This window comes from Hemiscyllium ocellatum, chromosome 2 (assembly GCF_020745735.1).
Source record: "Hemiscyllium ocellatum isolate sHemOce1 chromosome 2, sHemOce1.pat.X.cur, whole genome shotgun sequence".
Lineage (NCBI taxonomy): Eukaryota > Metazoa > Chordata > Chondrichthyes > Orectolobiformes > Hemiscylliidae > Hemiscyllium > Hemiscyllium ocellatum.
The window spans coordinates 142,090,307-142,110,813 of record NC_083402.1 but is presented as its reverse complement, the minus strand read 5'-3'; the positions used below and the strand labels follow the sequence as shown (position 1 = coordinate 142,110,813).

Here is a 20,507-nt window from a genome sequence, read left to right as displayed (position 1 = left end):
CACAAACCTAACCCAGCCAAATGTGCCCTCGAAGAAAGGATTGGCCTTCTGGGAGAAAAGTCATCACGGATAATCCCAGAGAGAGAACAGAGGCTGCAGTGGCATTTGATGCACTTTTACTTTGTCAAAGCTATGACAAAAAGCAATAAAACAAATGCAAACCCTCAACTCTCACCATTCACCCATGTCTGCATTAGTTCCCCACATTGCAATCATGCCAATCCATGCTATAACTTGTTTTCCACCTGCCCTTATGGTCCTTAATGCCATCCATGCCAAAAAATGCCATCTAACCACCCACTCTCAACAGATATCAGCTCCATGTTTCCACGCCAATAATTCACCAATATCACCATGGACAGACCTCAGGACGCATGCTGGGATAGGATGAAATTACCACATGTCTATTGAAGAATTTTATATTTTATAAAAAATGGTAATTGATTTAGAAAAGTTACAGTCCATTTAACATGCTTTAAACTTAAGTCAAAACTAAATATCACAATTCATAATCCCATTTCAAAACTACTGCCACAAATACTTGGAGATGTCAAATTATAAAATGACATGCACCCCACTGTTATAATGAAAGATTGTGAAATCAGTCATTCAGCAATACTCCTGTAATGGTAGCCCTCAAGCCTATGTCAATTGACATTAATTAGCAAGCACTGATTTTGTTTTAACACAAGACTTTTTTTTCCCAAATGTTTAAAGGGCAGAAGGTTAAACGCTCCAGTGCTTTTATGCACGTTTCATGCACATCCTTAACCACTAGCAACTTTAAAGGTGTTCCAGAAGAATATCCAAAAGGGATTTTTTTTCAAAGTTCTCCAGAAACTGTTGATATTCTTTTTCTTGATCTAAAATGCAAAGAACAAGAGGAAGGTACATAGTTGCTTTCATGAATGATTTCTAATATACTTTCATTGCTACCCTTCCCTGCTGCATTGCTTCACCCAGGATTATTTTTGTAATAACAATGGGATTCTCCATCTTTATGAAAGCTCATGCCAATGTGTGAATAGGACTGACAAATGGAAGAGCTAATGAATTTATCGTCAATGCAAAGCACTGATATAACACTTGGATTTTGTATGTCTGTCTGTTATTTTAATACGAGTATGGTTATTAAAACACATTTCCCCAAATGACCTTTCTTGGTGATACCCAACAGAGTATACTTCATAATTCAAAATAGTGACACCACCGATCTATTTTCCTGGTAGCAATAGCAATCACTTCGGACAGAGCGCATTTTCAGTTTCCTAATATCAGGATCAAAATCCTTTGGAAATAGGAAAACTAACCAATTTACTCCATACTTTGCAGGTGCGGCAATGCCTATATTGGTAGAATTCCTTATTTAACCTCAAAGGTGTAACGTTCTGAAATTAGAGGTAATTTGTTAAGGATCAATTAAGTTCTTACAATTTATGTATTAAAGATCATCAAGAACCACATGTAATCACAATAGATTGAATCCTACTAGAGTCTGTCCAAACCTGGTACAAAAACAAATTGATTAATAATACCAAAAACGGCCTCATTTCATGTGACATCTTGCTGCTTATCGTTTGGTTACCCAGGCAACTGAATGAGTTTTGTTGAATTGCAAACTGTTACAACCTTAATGGTACAGATATTTATTTAGACTACCTTCATTATTGTCCCTTCAGAAAAGACTATTTAAAGAAATCAATGAAGCATTAAAACAAATCTTGAACAGCTCATTTTGGAGATCTGAAAACAAAACTAAGTGCTATAAAATCTCAGGTCTGGCAGCAACTGTGGAGAGCTAAAGAGTGTCAAATCCTCTGTGACTATTCTTCGGAACTTGAGCATTAAATCTTTCCATTTTAAATATTTTCCCATACTGCCCTGTCTCAAATGATTCAATTTCCAACAACTGTTCTGACCTTCCTTATAGAGTAAACCACTTAAAATGCAGTTACTTTGATGTTCAAGCAGATGGGTTAGGCAGTTTTTACATAGGAAGTTCTCAGGATCAGCAACTTAAATTATTGACCATTTAATCTGTTTTTAATGGTCATGTTTGAGTTGGATATGCTGCTAGGCCATGGGGAGAATTCACTTCATTAAATATAATTGTGCGATATTTCAAATTCAGCAAACAGGTAAGTGAATACAACAAGAAACAGTAGGCCATTCAGCCCATTGTTCATGGCTGGTCTGTCCATGTCTCAGCTCCTCGTAGCCTTCAATTCCTCTTTATTTCAAAAATCTATGTACCTTCACTTTTAATACTTCCAGTGATCTCACCTCCGTAACTCTTTGGGGTAAGGAATTCCAGCTCCCTGGAAGAAGAAATTCATTCACACCTCAATTTTAAATGAGTGCCTTCTTGTTCTGTTACTATTTCCCTTACAATGCAACATCCCCCCCCCCACCCACCCCACGGTTCAACATTTACCAAACTAATGCAAATGTCTTCTCAACATTTACCCTGTTAAGCCCCCTTATTATCTTGTATATTTCAGTGAAATAATTCCTTATCCTTCCAAACTTGAATACATAAAAGCCTAAACTGTTTACCCATGTACACTATATGAAACCCTTCACCCCAGGAATCAGCTTAGTGAATCTCTGTTAAACTGATCCAATACCAACATTGCTTTCTTAAATATCGACACCAGAACTGTACACAATACTGCAGGTGCTGTCTCAACAATGCCCTCGAAAGTTATAACAAAATCTCCCTGTGTTTAAATTCCACTCCTTAGCAATAAAGCCATGAATAAAAATTCATTTGCCGCCTTAATTACTTGCTGCTCCTGCATAGCAAGCATTTTGTGTTTCATGCACAAGAACAGCCAGGCCCTTTGCATTGCATCTTTTGGAGTATTTCTTCATTTAATCAACAGTTTAACCTTTGAATCTTCCTACTGAAATGCATGAACTGTTATTTTCCTCCATTAAACTTCAACTGCCAAGGATTTTTGTCCACTTACTCAACTTATCAATATCTTGCAGGTACCTTATATCCTCATCAACAACATGTCCTCCTACTTGTTATAATAACTTTAGTAAATTTGGATATGTTACTCTGAGCTCCAAGTCATTAATAGTGATAATAATTGAGGCCCTAGAATGGATTCTTGTGACACTTCTCCAATTTCATCTTTCAAAACCCATTAACCCCAACTCTGTTTTCTGTGTGCTAATCAATCCTCAGTCCATGTTGATACATTGCCACTAATAGCGTCGTGCAATAACCTTCCATTTAGCACTTTAATTGAATAGTCTTCTGGAAATCTAAGTACTGTGTATACCTTCTGTTTCATCTTTATTAACTCTGCTTGTTATATACTCCAAGAACTCAAGTGAATTTGACAAACATGGTTTTACTTTCACAAAATAATGCTGTTTGATTGTGTTAAGTATTTTTTTCCTGAATGTCCTGTTATTTCTATTTTAATAATGGACTCCAGCATTCTTCCAGTGACGGATGTTAGGCTGACAGGCCTATAGTTTCCTGTTTTCTGTCTCTCTCATTGAACATGGCTCTTCTCCAATTTGCTGGCTCTCCCAAAATCTAGTCAGCTCTGGAATATTTAGACCACTGTCTCTGTAGCCACTTCCTTTAAAGGCCTTGGATATAGGCCGTCTGGACCTGCCTTTAGTCCCATTAGCTTATGGGGTCTCATTTTTGTACCTCATTTGAAAGCATTGCACTGAAGAGGCAGCCTAGATGCAAGCAGGGGCTATTGTATTTGAACATGCTTTACGTTGCATCTACTAAAATGGTGCCAAATTGTTCAGGGTTCTTCTGTTGCAATTGTTTTATTTTGTTAGAAGGAAATATAATTCAAGATGGTTTAGAATTTGTTTTACTCATTCTTGGGACATGAACAAATTCAGCATTTATCATTCCTGTTGAGTTGCCAATGAGAAGGTAATGATGAGCTACTGTCTTATTGCAGCAGTCCAGGACTAAGGAGTTCCAGAATGTTCATTCAAAGCCCATAGTTCTTGCTGAGCTGTTGCTTTTATTCACCATGAAAATTGGTCATTTTGTCCTGTCCACTAAAGGAAGGACTACTCCAATTTGGCCAATTGCAGCTTTCTTGGCTGACCCTCGATCATCAACAGACTGGTAGAAAGTGAATACTCTGAACTATTCTTACCAATCATCTGCTCGCTGATGCTTCATTTAAATTCTGTCAAGATCAGTTGGCTGTAGACCTCACCCAGCCTTGGCCTAAGTTAATGCTGATTTCTAGGCGAGGTGGAAGTAACCGCCCTTGATATCAAAGCTGGATTTTACTAAATGCACTAAGAAGCCCTGGCAAAGCTAGATAACAGACAATCGGGATATCCTCAGACCATACCTGAAGAGTTCCATGTACCTGTCAACTCATAGGGCAACCTAGTGTGTGACTGACTAAAATGGAGAAGGGTCTTTCGCGAAGGCACCAAAAATGTGGAGTGAGTTTTGCCAGGTAAGCGTGGAGGTGAAGTTGAGGCATTGTAAGGGAGTCCACAAATTTCCAAACAGCTCATTTACCTGACTTTCCAAGCACCAGCTTCCCTGCAGATCATTTAGACATTTCAGGCATCTCAGGGTTCAGCAAACCAATAGGAATCAAGTCATTCTCAATCCTGAGACCCTGCTTAAGAAAACAAAAGCAATATTTGAACAATCATTGATGAGCTACAGAAACCTAACTTAGGTTATCAGAATGTACAGAAATTTATCATCATCTTAATATTCTCATTCATGATATAGCATTTGTGGTTTTGCTGTAATACCAGCGCCAGTCTCTGTACTGTTGCCTACCAGACAGCTGTCTATCAGCCCTGATCTGGCATAATTCATGCCCCTTGTTGGTTCTTCGGACATACTTTCACTGAAGGACAGTGCGACAAGAAACAGTGTTCATGGCAAGCCTGCAGCTACTGTTTCTAGAAGGATAAAGTCATTTATCAAAATGGTGATGAAGTCTTTCCATCACATCACTTTTTGATTGTACAGTTCTCGGCTCTCATCTCCTCTTCAATGCTCGTTAGATTTAAATGTTAGAACAGAAATACCTACCCAGATGGACTTGCCTCCTTATTAAGGGGCTTTACAGAAGTCAGTGTTGTGTCAGGTTTGAAGATACTTAATCCCCTGAATTCTCTAGCAGGAGGAATCTACCAGATCAATTTAATTTCATTCACGATCGATTACATTTATTACTAAGATCTGGACATTTTTTTCCGCAACTGAATCACACTTGGAATGACGGCTGGCATTTTACAGGGAAGGAGGTGATGGGATTTTAAAATCATGTCGGGTAGTGTTGGGTCAGGTCCCCACGTCGACATGCCTGAATATAATTTCATGATAGATGGGAAGCTGCAAGGGGATGAAGCTCATGTTTCAAAAATGAGCAATTAAACTGTAATTTGGATGATTAAGGAGGCAATTAAACCTGATTTTACGGGGCCCTCAGGATTTTCTGATTAGCTCATGGTCTGCACAGCACCACAGCAGCTTTTCAGGGGAAGTAACTGCTGTTGTTGCTGCAGTCGTGCGGAGAGGCTACTCTGCTTGCATTGTCAAGCAGTAACAGGCCAGCTATTCAATCAGGGTCCAAGCCTAGGGTTTTCGCTGGACAGGAGCGGAGGACTGGAAGGAAGGGGAGGGGGTGGTTGTGTTTCTGCTGCCACTGAAAGGATGCTGTCATTATGCAGGCCACACTCGGGTAGCAAGGGGAATCTTATATTCCAGAGGGGTTCATTCAGGCAGGAGGAGAAGCCAAGAGGGAGGAGCAGGTCAAGGGAACCAGAATGCGGCAACAGCAGGGGCAGCTTCATAATGGGGCAAAACAACAGGCAGAAAGTCCCAGCATAAGCCACGGGCAGAGACCATCCAGGATATGCAGACACCTGATGAGATCCTTCCTGAGGTCGGAGCAGTTATGTCTCTCCCAAGAGGCCATGGGAGATGTATGTTGGGGAAGGTGAGACGTGGATTTGTTGCTGGATGCCAGAGGCTGTCAAGGTCACTGTAAACCTGAAAGTCGACAGCACAGGTTTGTTCGAGAGCTGCAGAGGACATGTATGGCATCTGTTACCAAACTGATGTGGCCAGTTAGACAAAGCACAAGAGGCATTGACTCCAGAGCTGGATTCTCCCTGGTGCAGGATCTCGCGGTGTACACACATTCAGCCATGGGAGTATTCACAGGCCGACCATTGGCCGACAGTACCTTGATGGGATTCCACTTCCACAGCGTCCAACTCATCTGTGACCACTCCCCAACATTCCTGCGGGCTTGAGCTCGTTTTTGTGGGAGCCGTCATGAGACACTCATTTTTCAGTGTTCTTGAGGTGCCGTGGCTCCCTTTCTTTGAACGTGAGGATCAACACTTTCCCCCAATAAAGATTAGCTGCTGATGCAGCTGTCGAAATCAGGGCTGGAGTCAGAGTCATGTGCCACGCTGCATTCTGAGCTTCTGACCAATTCAGACCAGAGGTCCCCTTAAAGTGGGATGTGGAGGTCTGGATGAATCAGGTGATTCCCCCTTCTGTATTCCCAACAAGCCTGTCAGAGATGATGCAAGTTGGGTGTACTCTGCACAACCCGGCACTGCAGAGGGGTAGACCCAGAGTGTTCAAGGCAGAGAGCAGGAATTGCAGCATTCTTTCAGCTATAGAAGGACCCATGCGCTACAGCAAGGTGGCTTGAAGGCAAATGAGGCATTTATATACACAGCAAGTGTTGAATGATCCTTAACAGTTCAGGCAACTAGCTACATAAAAATCCACACAAAACTCACTTCCCTCTGCTCTAAACCCAGACCCCCTTGTCCACTTCATGAAGTAACCTCATACTTGCGTCTGAGTCAAAAAGTCTGGTACTGGAAAAGCACAGCCGGTCAGGCAGCGTCCGAGGAGCAGGAGAGCAGATGTTTCAAGCATAAGCTCTTCATCAGGAATGCTTCATCTGCCATGTGTTGCTTCTGGTATCTCCTGCTGTACTCTTCATTGAACTAGTGTTGATGATGGTAGTAGAACAAGGGATACGTTGTGCCAGAAGGTTACAGATCCCTGTTGAATATAGTTCTGCCGCTGCTGCTGGGCCCACAGCATAAATGAGCAAGCAAACAATGCAGAGGAGAAAGGCAAGAGTTCACTGAGAGCAGCAGCTCAAGCTACGCAGTCACCTGTAACAGGCTGGAGCAGTGGGAATGTCAACTTCCAAGGAGGAAGAATAGATCTGCGCCAAATAAATTAGAGCCAGAGGGCTATTAGGAAAAATGGGCTATCCTTCCAAGAAAGGAATTCTGAGAAAGTGAGGACTGCAGATGCTGGAGATCAGAGTCGAGTGTGTTGCTGGAAAAGGACAGCAGGTCAGGCAGCATCCAAAGAGCAGGAGAATCGACGTTTCGATCATAATCCTTTCAACAGAGGATGGATTGGGCATATTGCTCCCAAAGGAAAAGCAGTGCCAACAAATCCAGAGCACCCTGGACGACACAAGGTGTGGAAACTATGATTGGGAAAAGAAAGAAAAAGTGTGCTTGCGGTACAATTGAGAACCAGGCGAAAAAATACAAGTTTCGGAGGAGTGGTGAAGAAGCAATCGAGAGAAGCAAAGAAGGACATGATAAGAAACAGAGCTGAAGATGTGTTGCTGGAAAAGCGCAGCAAGTCAGGCAGCATCCAAGGAACAGGAAATTCGACATGTCGGGCATAAGCCCTTCATCAGGAATGACAAGAAACTGTCAACTAACCTGTACAGGGGAATTCCAGGGCATTTAAACAACAAAATGGTGGTGAAAGGAGGAGGAACAGAATGGGATTTACATACTCAGGGCATGGCTGATGTATTTAATGACAGTTTTGCATCTATCTTCTCCAAAGAGGAAGATACTGTCCAGACCAAAGGCTAGAAATTCAATCTCCAAGAGGCCTTAAAATTAACGATAAGGAGGTACTTGATGAGCTGTTTGTACTTAAAATTAATGAGGCATTGCGATCAGATGAAATGAATCCAACATTGCCGATGGAAGTGAGAATGGTAATTGCAGAGGCACCAGCAATAACTTTTGGTTTTCCTTAACCTCGGACAGAGCCAGAGGACGAGAGAAATGCAAATGTTATGAATTTATTCAATAAATGGTGTGAGGAATAAGTCCAGTAATTACAGACTCGTCACTTGAACTTCTGCAGGGAAAGTTCTAGAAATAGAAGTTTTGGACAAAATTCATCATCATCTTAGGCTGTCCCTTGGGACTGAGGATGATGTTGTTCCACAGCAGAATTGTTGATTTTGAGATTAATTCACAGGCCAGAGCTGCATCCACATGCTCTGGACAGTTGGTGTTTAATGAGGTGGGTGGGGGTGCTCATAAATTCTCACACGTTTTCACTGCTTGTGTTTGGCCTCTACCTCAGCCTGTTCGAGTTGGTTAACATCTTCACCTTTTCTCCAAGTCTTGAGAAGAGCTTCTCATGCGTTGGTGGGGATATTGTAGAGAGGCTGCCTTCTTGCTAACCAAGAGCCCACACTGGGTACTTGGATGATGTAGCCTGCCGAATGCAGTTAATTGATTGTAGCTAGGTCCTAGATGCTGGTGATGTTGGCCTGAGAGAGGACACTTGATATTGGAGTGTCTGTTCCAACAATGGATTTGCGGGACGATTGTGGAGTAATCATTGGTGATGATTCTTTCAGAAGTAGGAGTGTCTGCTGTACATTCCATGGATGAAAGGGAAGGGAGGAATGCTGCCCTTAGAGTTTGGTGCCGGGCTTAAGATCTTTGTTATCAAGCTGTCTGGTCCTCAGATGGCCAGAGTCTGGCGCACTGGAGATGATGTTCAATCTCATCACTACCAAGGTACCAAAACGTGTCCCAGCAGCTCTCCATGGACTTTGATAATTGAATGTTGCATTTCAGGAGAAGTCTGATTAAGGACCTTCGTCCTTTAGATGTTTAGCCTAAGGTCTATTTCTCTCAGCTACTACTGTGAATGTGTCATTATTGATTTGCAGCTCAGGCTTTGCGTGTGTGCACACAAGTATCATTTACGTAGTGCGGCTTGATGACAGAATGGTCTTGGATCCGGACTGAAGGTGATGTGGGTTGATCAGTTTCCCTTCATCCTGTGGAGAAGCATCGCCAAGCCCTGTGGATAAGACGTGGAGTGTTGCAGCAAGGAAGGAGGAAAAGAAGCATTGCTGCGATGACTCGGCATGATTTGATTCCAATGTACACACTTATAGGCTCTGTGGTCAATCCATTGGTGAGAGTCATGGTTTACATGTTGTTGTGTCGTCCACAGAGAAGAGTGACAGATTTCTGCAGGTGACTGAATTTAAGGGACACTCTAAATCCTCCTAGTTGGCATTGGAGGGCCTTTGTCAGGCCAAAGCAGGTAATTTATAAGGTTTTTGCTGCTCTCTGCATCTTTCTTGAACTTTTCCTGGTTCCCCATAATTATTTCCCAACCTCATCTCCAAGACCACCCATGATCACTTTGGCCTGTGTTTATATTTTTAAGCACTTGCTGGACTTTGATATTACTGAGAAGTTTACCATCAGTTGTTTATTTTCCCCCTCTTTATCTTGGCCATCATTTGTTGGTTTTTAAGATGTTACTTATCCTCTGTTTCACTGTTAATCTTCACTACATTATACGTTTCTTTTTAATCTTTTAATTTGACGCTATGCTTAACTTCCCTCATTAACCAGGGTTGGCTTATTCCCTTCTTGGAATCCCTCTTTTTCTCTGCAGTTTACCTTAATTGTGAGTCATTAACTATTACCTTAAATGTTTGTCATTGTGTCTCAAGAATCTTTGCTGCTAAATGCATTACCCAGTCGACCCCAGACAAATACATCCCCATTCCTTTCTAAATATTATTATTTAAGTTGTAACTGGCCCAAGTTTCTTCTAAATATTACATTCTACCATGTTCTGGGGGTGCCTTTACTCTGACATTGTTTCTTAAACCTGCCTTGATATTCATTAACTGAAAATGTGTTGCTGGAAAAGCGCAGCGTTTTTCCAGCAACACATTTTCAGCTCTGATCTCCAGCATCTGCAGACCTCACTTTCTCCTCCTTGATATTCATTAAGCAGATCCCAGATACCCTGATTCCTGGTTGAATCTGCAAATTGTTCTCTGAGACTATCTGGAACGCTCTGTGAATTTGATTAAAGCCACCAATAATTAATGTACTGCCTTTTTTCCTAGCCCTCATTATCTCTTGATTTGTCCCAAGTCCTATAGTGTAGCTACTGCTACCCCCTCCAGAAGTAGAGGATGATATTGTGTTGACACTAGTGCAGTCACTACTAATGCTCACTCGCTTTTCATAGTTATTGGCCAATAGAATTATTGACCACACTGGAATATCCTTGCATGGGTCACCTGCCCTAGAACTGGAGTAATCCGTTTCCCAGGAGAAACAATTGCCTCCCTCCATCAATCACCACGAGTAGGTTCGATCACCGCAGCATCCTCATGATCACAGTTAAACACTTTGAAAGTGGATTGAGATGTCTCACTCTGCTGGTGAGCGGAGAAGGTCATTGACTCTCTTGCAGCACTGCGACCAGGTTCTCCTCCATGATCTCTGTCCAGGCTTGCTCAGTCAGGCAGAGACTTCTCCTCTTTCTGTGCCTGGTGAAGAAGAGCTCCTGCCTTGACCAAATGGTCTGGAGGGAATGAAACAGGGAGGCATCACTGAACCACAGGGCCATCTGAGATCTTGCTTCTGCCTCTCCTGCAGACAGCCCTCACCTGCGTCTTGCCTGCGTTGTATTTAGTTCTTGGTCTTGAGCTGATGTCATTCCTCAGCTGGAAGCTGATGGTGCCTGATGGCAAGAAGCTGCATGAAGCCTACAGCTGAAGAGATGGTCACTGGCTTCATTCAGGATTCGGGTACTGGCACCCCTTTGAACGTACTGCCACCACTTCCTTCCACATCAGGTGATGCCACAGATACCGCCTCAGTGCTGCCCCCAGGAGCTGAGTGGTCAACGATCGCCACTATCAGCCATAAGTTGTCCACATAGTGCAATGATGCACCACAATTAGAGGCAAGAGCAGGAAGGTGAGCACTGCCACTTCCCAGTTCCATCTCCCCTTTCCAATTGGATCCTAAAAGACCCGGCCATTGTGTAAATATATCATACCATTTTTGATGCAGCTATTTTAAGCGTAGTACAGGCAACTGCAAGCAATGCTTCTTCCTGTTGTGCATATCAACATCATAGAATTTATAAGATCTTCAGTCATCACAGAGCTCTGTTGTGAATTCCATTCCAGACAGCCCCACAGGGTTGTATTAAGCAGCTTTGTGTAAGGAGGTATTTGCACCATATTTGCAAGGGAAGGCCTCATCCAGTGAATGATGATTTCTAGTGAGTGGATTCTGTGTAATCCTAGGAGTCAATACAGAAGTCATTCTGTTCAAAGACACTGTGCTGTCAATATCTATCAGGTGGTTTTATACATGATTTAGATATGACTCAGCCTGTATTTTTTGTGGCTGGAAAATTCCTCTCATTGTTGCTGAATAACAGAATCACTTGCTCACAAATACACATGGCCACAGCATGATGGCCTAGATATTAGTGTAAAGTCTGAGCAAAATGAATGGAGTCTGTTTGATATTAACCTCAGTCCTTGTTTATTACCAGGCCAGTGACTGTTTCCAGTGCTGTTCTGCAAAGTGGGTGTGTATTTGGAATGGTTGCATTGCTGGTGAGATCAGACAGATCTTGTTGGAGAGAGCGAGGTTGGGGTGGAGTGTACAGGTGTGAAGGGGAATGTTAGACAACCGGTGAAGTGGGAAGGTCAGAAGAGGAAAGTTGTTTTGAAGAAGTGGGGAGGTGATCAATGGAAGGAGGAGCAATAGTCAGCAAATACCCATTGTCTCTGAATGTCTCCCCCCACCCCCTACCCCCACCCCGTGCACCTCGAGATGTAGGTGCTCCCTCTCATCCCTCCCAAGATCTGCAGGATCTGTCTGTTGGTGAGATGGCTATCCTTCTAAAGCACTCTGGTTGTAACTACAGAGTCTCAGCCACCCCTTCAACCCCTCAGGAGGTGCAGTCTCCATTGGGTCGTCTCTGAGAACATCTTCCTCTCTGCTCTGAGAGATGGAGCACTATGGGGGCTCTTACATTGTCCTAATTAATGCTGTTTATTATAAAGCAGAAGATACCTCTGAATATACATGTAACTGCTTCCCATAAAGGATACTTTTGGCATCTATTTCAAGCTTCTTAAAAACTGCAGTATCATTGTGTTTCTCGGCTGATTTACTAAGGCTTTGGGAGTGCTTTGGTTTGACCTTCAGATATTCATTTTAATCACACAGGATGATTATAAATTGAACAATTGCTTTAAAGACGCTGTCATCCCTGTGCACTGAAGTACCTTCCTGCTCCTGGGCTGTAATGATTGTAAGTGGAATGTCCACATACTTGTCAGGTGTGCTTGACAGCTTTAGATAAAAATCCGCAGTGACCTTGTAGCATCTGCAGTTACTGCATGCTGGGAAACCCAGAAGCTCTCTTTTGTTGTATATTGGGCATTATGTGAAAGGAATTAAAATGAGACTGATTCTATAAATGACGTACAATCCACCGTCAGTGAAAATCGACCCCTTGTTTTGGTACTCTTTCAACCTAGGCAAATAATTATTTTTCTTCCCACATCTTATACATAGCCAGGTAATGTACTCTTGTATTTTTGGCTTCATGAAATTCCATTTTGTTACTAAATAGAACATTGCGCTGCACAATGATATTTATATTATGATTTTAATGGAGAAATATGTCCAATGTTGTCCTTGCTTCAACGGCTATTCTCATTCAAAACAAATATAATATTTGAGAAACAATTGCATTTAGGTTCCAAACAAAATGCAGATAGATATTTCTGCACATGTCCATCTCTGTAATTTTAAACAATTTGGTACATATTTAACAACAAAAAATGTTGTTGAAAGTTTGCACTAATCTGGATTTGTAATGGGCAGGCAGATGGGGGAATGTCTCCAGTACATTAGGTATAAAAGAACCATAAATGCATTCTGTATAAATGTGTTCGTGGTTTCTATTCTGAGGACACAGTAAATCAGTTCCCTATGGTTAATGGACAAAAATGGTCCTAAATTGTCAAATGGTATATGGTCCTCATTCACTTAACAAAGTTAACTCTGATTTGCTGCAATCTATCTGTCTTCCAGGCTTTTGAACACAACTGAAAAATGATGCTGACTTTTCTCTGTCAGTGGTTCTATTTTTTCTTTCTTCCAGTGAACAATCATGATATTTTTCCGGGTCTTACTGCAGTTAGAGATTTGTGGAGACCATTGGGAAAACTAAACCCACAGGCAAGCATGCTCTTTTAAACTTGCCTCGGTGCAGAGGCAGGTTGTACAGTAGGTGTTGTGGACCATTGTCAGTCCATGCCTGCTCCTCCCATGAGAGTTTCCTCCCATTCTGCCTCTGGAATAAGTCTGTGGGTTAGCTTGGCAACTGAACCAACTTGAACTTTAAGGCCTTGATTGGCGAGCTGTACCAGGGAGTCAGTCTGATTGACAGCTCACTGAATTTATTTCCGCACCATCTTTGGGTGTCTGGTAGGCAAGGTAAGAGAGGGGGCCCATTTTGTTCCTGTTATCAGACAGAATTTAATTTAGACACCAATAAGCATTTCTCAACCTGTGTGTAAGTAGCAGTTAGGATTAATGTGATGAAATGGCAGTGTAATTTGTGATTAAGTGGTCTATTTGCCCTTGAGAATAATCACTGCATTTGTTTTAAGATCTGGCTGATGTTATTACAGGATAAATCAGATCCCAGCCAGGAACCTGGCTTGGTAGATCATATGTTTATTTATTCTGGTTTAGCAAATTGGTTAAGTGCTGAAACAAAAGCACATAATGCCGCAAACATTGCTTCAACAGCAAAGCAGGGGTTTATTACGAAAGGAACAAAGACAAAATAGAACAATCTATTGGTCAGTGCATTGATTATAGGAGTTGGGAGGTCATGTTCCATCTGTACAGGACATTGGTTAGGCCACTTTTGGAAAACTGCATGCAATCTGGTCTCCTTGCTTTAGGAATGATGTTGTGAAACTTGAACGGTTTCAGAAAAGATCTACAAGGATATTGCCAGGGTTGGAAGGTTTCAGCTATAGGGAGAGGCTGAATAGGCTGGGTCTATTTTCCCTGGAGCATTGGAGGCTGAGGGGTGACTTTATAGATATTTATAAAATCACAAGGGGCATAGATGGGGTGAATACCAAGGTCTTTTCCCCAGGATAGGGGAGTCCATAACTAGAGGACTTAGATTTAAGCTGAGAGGGGAAAGATACAAAAGGGACCTAAGGGGCAATTTTTTTACACAGAGGATGGTGTGTGTATGGAATGAGCTGCCAGAGGAAGTGGTGGAGGTTGGTACAATTACAACGTATAAAAGATATCTGGATGGGTACATGAATAGGAAGGGTTTAGATGAATATGGGCCAAGTGTTGGCAAATGGGACTAGATTAATTTAGGATACCTGGTCGGCATGGACGCGTTGGACCAAAGGGTCTGGTCCACGCTGTATAACACTGACTCTACTTAAAACCCAAATTCAATGATCTTAACTGCACAGTAATAGTAAAATCCAAGAACATTCATGTATAAATTGTAAAGAAACAAAACAAAATGCCACTCCCAATACAGCTCCCAAACCATCACCCATATAATGCTCACAGCAGAGTCCCTGTACCTAACACTGAGTTGGGTTTAACTCACTTCCAATTTCAGTTTTTAAACTGGAACTACAGAGAGCTTCTTCCTGGGGCTGTCACTCATTGGGGAGTCAATGTACTCAGCAATGTACTTCCTTCAATGTAACATACACCCTACCCAATCTCTCCACCCCCACACCCATCACCACAGGTCATGCTCACAATCAGCATGCCAAAATTATACATGTGCACGGGACCCTGGAGTGGCTGGACCTTTGTACCTTGGAGCAACATCAGGTTAAGTACCTTTTGAACACTCTGCCTCAGCAAGTAGTGGAGGCAGAGTTGTTGAATGTTTTGAAAGCAGATGTTAATACAGCAGGTCCTTGACCAACATGGTAGTCAAACTTTATCGGAGTTGTAGGAATGTTTAGTGAAGGGTAAAATCAGATCAGTGCGATCTTGGAACAGGTTGGAGGGGTCACATGCTCTCCTCTGATCCAAACTTGTGTGCTTGAATTTCTTTATCTGAGAAAGTGATAGTCATCTTCCATAACAATTCAACCCACATACTCAGTCAAAATAATCTGTGTTAACATTGGTTAATAGCCTTTTGCTTTGGATTCATTTGTTCTAACTAATTCCGGTCAGGAATATTTATCTGAAAGATATCGGCTAAAGATAGAATAAATTTAATTTAAAATGAGAAGCAAATCCACATGATAAGATTTGAGAAAAGCGTCCCTGCTTGTGGTTTTAATAAGCAATTTAGAAGCAAGGAGGCAATTTGGATGGCCTTTTCACATTATGTCGAACCTGGTGCTCAGTTCCCAGGCAACTATAGGTTAATCTAGTTGTGGTACCACTGTAACCTCTGATTGCTATGCCATTGCAGATCTGCTGATTATAATTATGGAATTTACTCTAATGTACTTGCACATTTTCACTGTCATGGTGATTCTCTGTTGGTCTTTCAGTTGCTAGTGGCGTTGTGTATTCACCACTAATTGTGGTATGTTATTCTCGATGATAATCTAAAATCTACCATAATGATTAATACATTCCATTTGCCATTTCATATTAGTGAATACAATTTTAGAAGAGCATTTCAATCTCACTGACCACAATTGAGAAAACAATTGTAAGAATTCATTTCAGTGAGTCAGATTAATGATGTTCCTGTTTATTGGGTAGCTGCAGGTTTTTGCTGGTGAACATATTATCATTTTTAGTTGTGTCTTGATTTGAAGGGTATCCAATCAGGGTTGCAGTTTTTCTGCTAGGGGACTTTGTGTCCCTGAACAGCTTGATACTAAACACACAGATCTTTGGGCACATGGGAAAGGGCATCTCACACAGTGGTGTATTGGTTACCACTGCTGCCTCACAGCACCCAGGGACCCAGGTTCAATTGTGTTCTTCGGGTAATTATCTGTGTGGAGTTTGCACATTCTCCCCGTGTCTGCGTGGGTTTCGTCGTGGTGCTGTGGTTTCCTCCCACTGTCCAAAAGTCTGTAAGTTGTGAGGATTGGCCATGGGAAATACAGGGTTATAGGGTAGATAAGTAGGTGGGTAGGATGCTGTTCGGAGGGTCGGTGTGGACTCGAGGGGTCAAATGGTCTGCTTCCACACTATAGGGATTTTATGATCTCATGAGTTGGTGAAGTTGAATTTGCTTTTTCGTGTTCTCTGCTACATCATTAAGATATTGAGAGTCGAAGCATGATGGAGCCGGATGGGCAAGTTGGCGCCATTGGAAACAATTGATTACAAGCTCCTCCGAGTCATTGGAGTTAATGCTGCTGAGCGACAAGGACAGCTCAGTGTCTTTGAAGCATTTCCTTGTTTGCCCGGAGATTTTGGGATTTGTGAGTTGAATAAAGGTGACCCGCCCATTTGATTTTGCAGCACAATCCACAGAGCCTTACGATTCTTTCAGTCAAATGTCAAGGTTAGCATGGGTGAACTGAAATGTTCCTGGTGATGTTCTCAACATTTTTCTAGGTCTTTGTTACTCACCAGTTCCAGGTCAGAGTTAACCTCTGGAGGCTCTAAAGCCACATTGGGTCTCTGGGAGGATTTCCTCAGCTGCAGGAAGTAGGTGATTCAGGAGAACATGTGCTAGTATTTTCACTGCCATGCGCAAGAGAAAAGTATCTTAATATTTTCCCCAGAGTGATCTATCTCATGTCTTGAAGGTTGCTACAACTGTTGCATTTCTGATTTTGGAATGGGGAAGAAGAGTCCATCAGACATAGGACCATAAGACATAGGAGTGGAAGTAAGGCCATTCAGCCCATCGAGTTCACAATTTCAAGGATGAGTACACACAGTGTTGAAGTGAACAGACATCTACTCATCTTGAAGACATCAGTTGAAATGCCTTCATGCACAAACCATTTTAACTATGATCCCATCACCCTTGTACTCACTGACCTACATGGGCTGCCTATGGTCTATTCTCATCTTTGTGTTGCAATCACTGTATGGTGTTGCCATCCCTTGAGGTCTGTAGTGAATTCTGCTTCACAAACCTTCCGGTCTCTTGCGCATCCCTCATATTCTTCAAGCCACCATTGACAGTAATGGCTCGAGCCACTGAGGACCAAAGCCCTTGGTACCCAAACTGCTATTTGCAACCCCCCAATGGGATGACAGAGAACAAGTTTGAGGCCATGAATGCATGGGACTCACAAGATCAATTCTGCCAAACAGCATGAGGTGGACAGGGAGCTCAGAGTTCTCTCTAACTCCAGTAAACGCTTTCTGCAGCATGAGCTGAGTGATCCTGGGATATTCATACATCACCCAGTGCAGGCAGATGTTAACAGAGATGGAGGAGAGGCAAAAGCAGGGAAGAACAAAGGGACCATGGTAAGTAGGTGCATGGTGGCTCACTGGTTACCACTGCTGCCTCGCAGTGCCAGGGACCTGGGTTCGATTCTAGCCTCTGGTGACTGTCTGTCTGTTTGGAGTTTTTGCACATTTCTCCCCGTGTCTGCGCGGATTTCCTCCGGTGCTCCAGTTTCCTCCCACAGTCCAATGATGTCCAGCTTAGGTGAATTGGCTGTGGCAAATTAAGTGTTACAGGCTGGGTATGGGTGGGATAACTTTTCAGAGGGTCGGCGTGTACTCAATGGGCCGAGTGGCCTGCTTCTGCACTGTAGGGATCCTATGAGTGGGGGTGGAGGTGGTTTGGGAAGAAGGATCGCTGAATAAGAGAGAGAGAGGTATGGTTTTTGGGAAGAGATTAAGTGGAGGGGTGGTTTCGGGAGAAGGGAAGGAATATGTTGTGGTGAGGTGGGGGGGGGAGAGGGTGAGTGGTGTTTTAAGGGAGGTGGATGGAGGAAGGTGGGCCTTAATGGAGATTTCTGTCACCACGGAACGTGAAGTTTGGTTGAAGTCTATGCGAGTACATAAAATATTTTTGCAAAGTATTTTATAAAGAGCTTTTCCTAATAATGTGATATATTATAAATCACCATTTAAGATATCTGAATTTTAATTATACACTGAATGTTACTACATCTGCTTTATGGCTTTTATTTATGGGGTCATTTTAATTTTCAAATGTTAAAGTTGAATCCACATTAGAAAACAGTGATGAAGTGGCCTTGATCCTGGGATCCCCTGTGTCAATCCATCTACCTCGTATCTCTCCCTTTGCTTTCAATAAGCTCCTAAACAAACCTCTATGACAAATATTTCCCTGCAACTGTCTCTTCCTGTGACTTTTTGCTCATTTTTACTTGATGTTAACTGTGCAAGTTGGCTTTTAGGACAATAGCAAAGCCGAAAAATCGCTCCCTGCTTTTGTTTTACACACTTTAGCATCTGCATCCAAGATGCTAAAGCATCTGCAAGCAATGTTAATTCCACACTGCTCTGCACACCATCATCTTACACATATCTGTGGATGTCCATGGCCTGTTTGTTGTAAGACACTTCTGTGCAGTTGACCTCCATCACTGATAATGCACACAGAGCAAACCACAGCACTAACGAGCAGCAGCAGGATTGAAACAGGTTGGTTGCACCACACTGCTTAGATGCTGGTTTGTCATGTTTAAACTGCTGGTTGAGGTTCTGAGTGCTTTGGCTTTTTTGCCTTATTTTCTGCCTTCCGCAGTTGACAACTCTAAGCCAACAAAAGCTGCTTCTGTGTCAGCTTGACCATTCCTGCTCCTCCTGGTCTCGGAGTGGGGGGAAAAAAAAGTAAAGCAATTTTCCTGCAACTGAGGCTTCTGCTCTTGCATTTTGCTGGATGTTCCCACAGGATGGAGTTAAAGCTGCACTCAGTGAGTGAGGCCCGATTGAAGCCTTGGGCCTAGAGCTGAATTTTGGTAGGAGGACCCTGATGGCTGGCATGACCACTTGCTCCAAGGAGCAGATCAAAATTACAGAAGGCTTGATCCAGTTTGTAGATCAGTAAGTGAATCATCCATTTCACCCATCCAGTTTCAGCTCTGTCTGTCAGGTTAAAATCGCTCCTAATGTTTTCTCCAGGACACTGGTGATATCTTTCTGCCTTGAACTGCTCAGTGGATAGCACTGCTGCCTAACAGCACCAGGGACCCGGGTTCGATTCCAAACTTGGGCACCTGAGTTTGCATATTGTCCCCATGTCTGCATGGGTTTCCTCCAGGTGCTCTAGTCCCCCACCCCCACAGTCCAGCAATGTGCAGGTTAGGTGGATTGGCCAGGGGATTTGCAGGGGTCGGGTAGGGGAGTAGCTAACAGAAGAAGCTTTAGCTGGCGCAAGCTTTCTATCACCACTCCTCATGTTACTGGCCTGCCATACAAATGAAGAACCTCAAAATACATGGGTCAGTATACTTCCCAACCAGTTGTTGTAGCGAACACCATCTCTTCAGGTAAAGATTGCCATGGTAATTGTTTGCGATGTTGTTTTCATTTTGTGCAATCTGTAAGTTGTCCATCTGCCCCAAAATAGTGGCATGCTCCTTCGATTAGTGGGTGTTGTTTTAACCGAATTAATTTGTTAGGAAACTGGAAGCATTAGATCTTCTGACTATTCTCATGACCTTGGTGAAGATTTAAAATAGAAGGGCATCAAAACATGACTGATAATCATCCACCCAATGTCCTATGGTAGCTTAGGCTAAAATTATTAGATTAGATTCCCTACAGTATGGAAACAGGCCATTCAGCCCAACAAGCCCACACTGACCCTCCGAAGAGTAACCCACCCAGATGAATACCCTATGTTTACTCCTGACTAATGTACCTGACACTGTGGGCAATTTAACATGACCAATTCACCTGACCTGCACATCGCTGGACCGTAGGAGGAAACCGGAGCACCCGAAGGAAACCCACGCAGACACAGGGAAAATGTGCAAACTCCACACAGTCAGTGGCCCGAGGCAGAAATTGAACCAGTGTCCCTGGCGCTGTGAGGCAGCTGTGTTAACCACTGAGCCACCGTGCCGCCCATAATCCCAAAAAGGTCATCAAAACTTTTGATCCCCATCCAAAAGTATTCCATTGTACATACATGAACCCACCATGGGGGAAATCCTCACTTGCCAACACTATTTTATTCACCACTGCAAGTGGCAGTAATGTTTGTTGGAAGATTTTTTTAAATATCACTGTCTGAGATCACTGTTTGCAGTCTGATGCAGGTGGGTGGCTCTTATTATTTCTCTCTGCTTGGTGTCTGTTGTATAAGATGAACAGTGTGCAGTGAAAAGCCACCTTACTCTCCAGGGGCTCCGTTCTAATCTGCCCTTGACTGTCTGAAGTCAACAGCTCCCAGTGAA

General features: G+C 42.8%; 1 protein-coding gene across 1 annotated transcript in view; it reads left to right on the top strand.

Moving 5' to 3' along the window:
* slc24a2 (solute carrier family 24 member 2) overlaps window positions 1-20,507 on the top strand; it is a 290,313-nt gene that overhangs the window by 249,280 nt on the left and 20,526 nt on the right. The window lies entirely within an intron of this gene.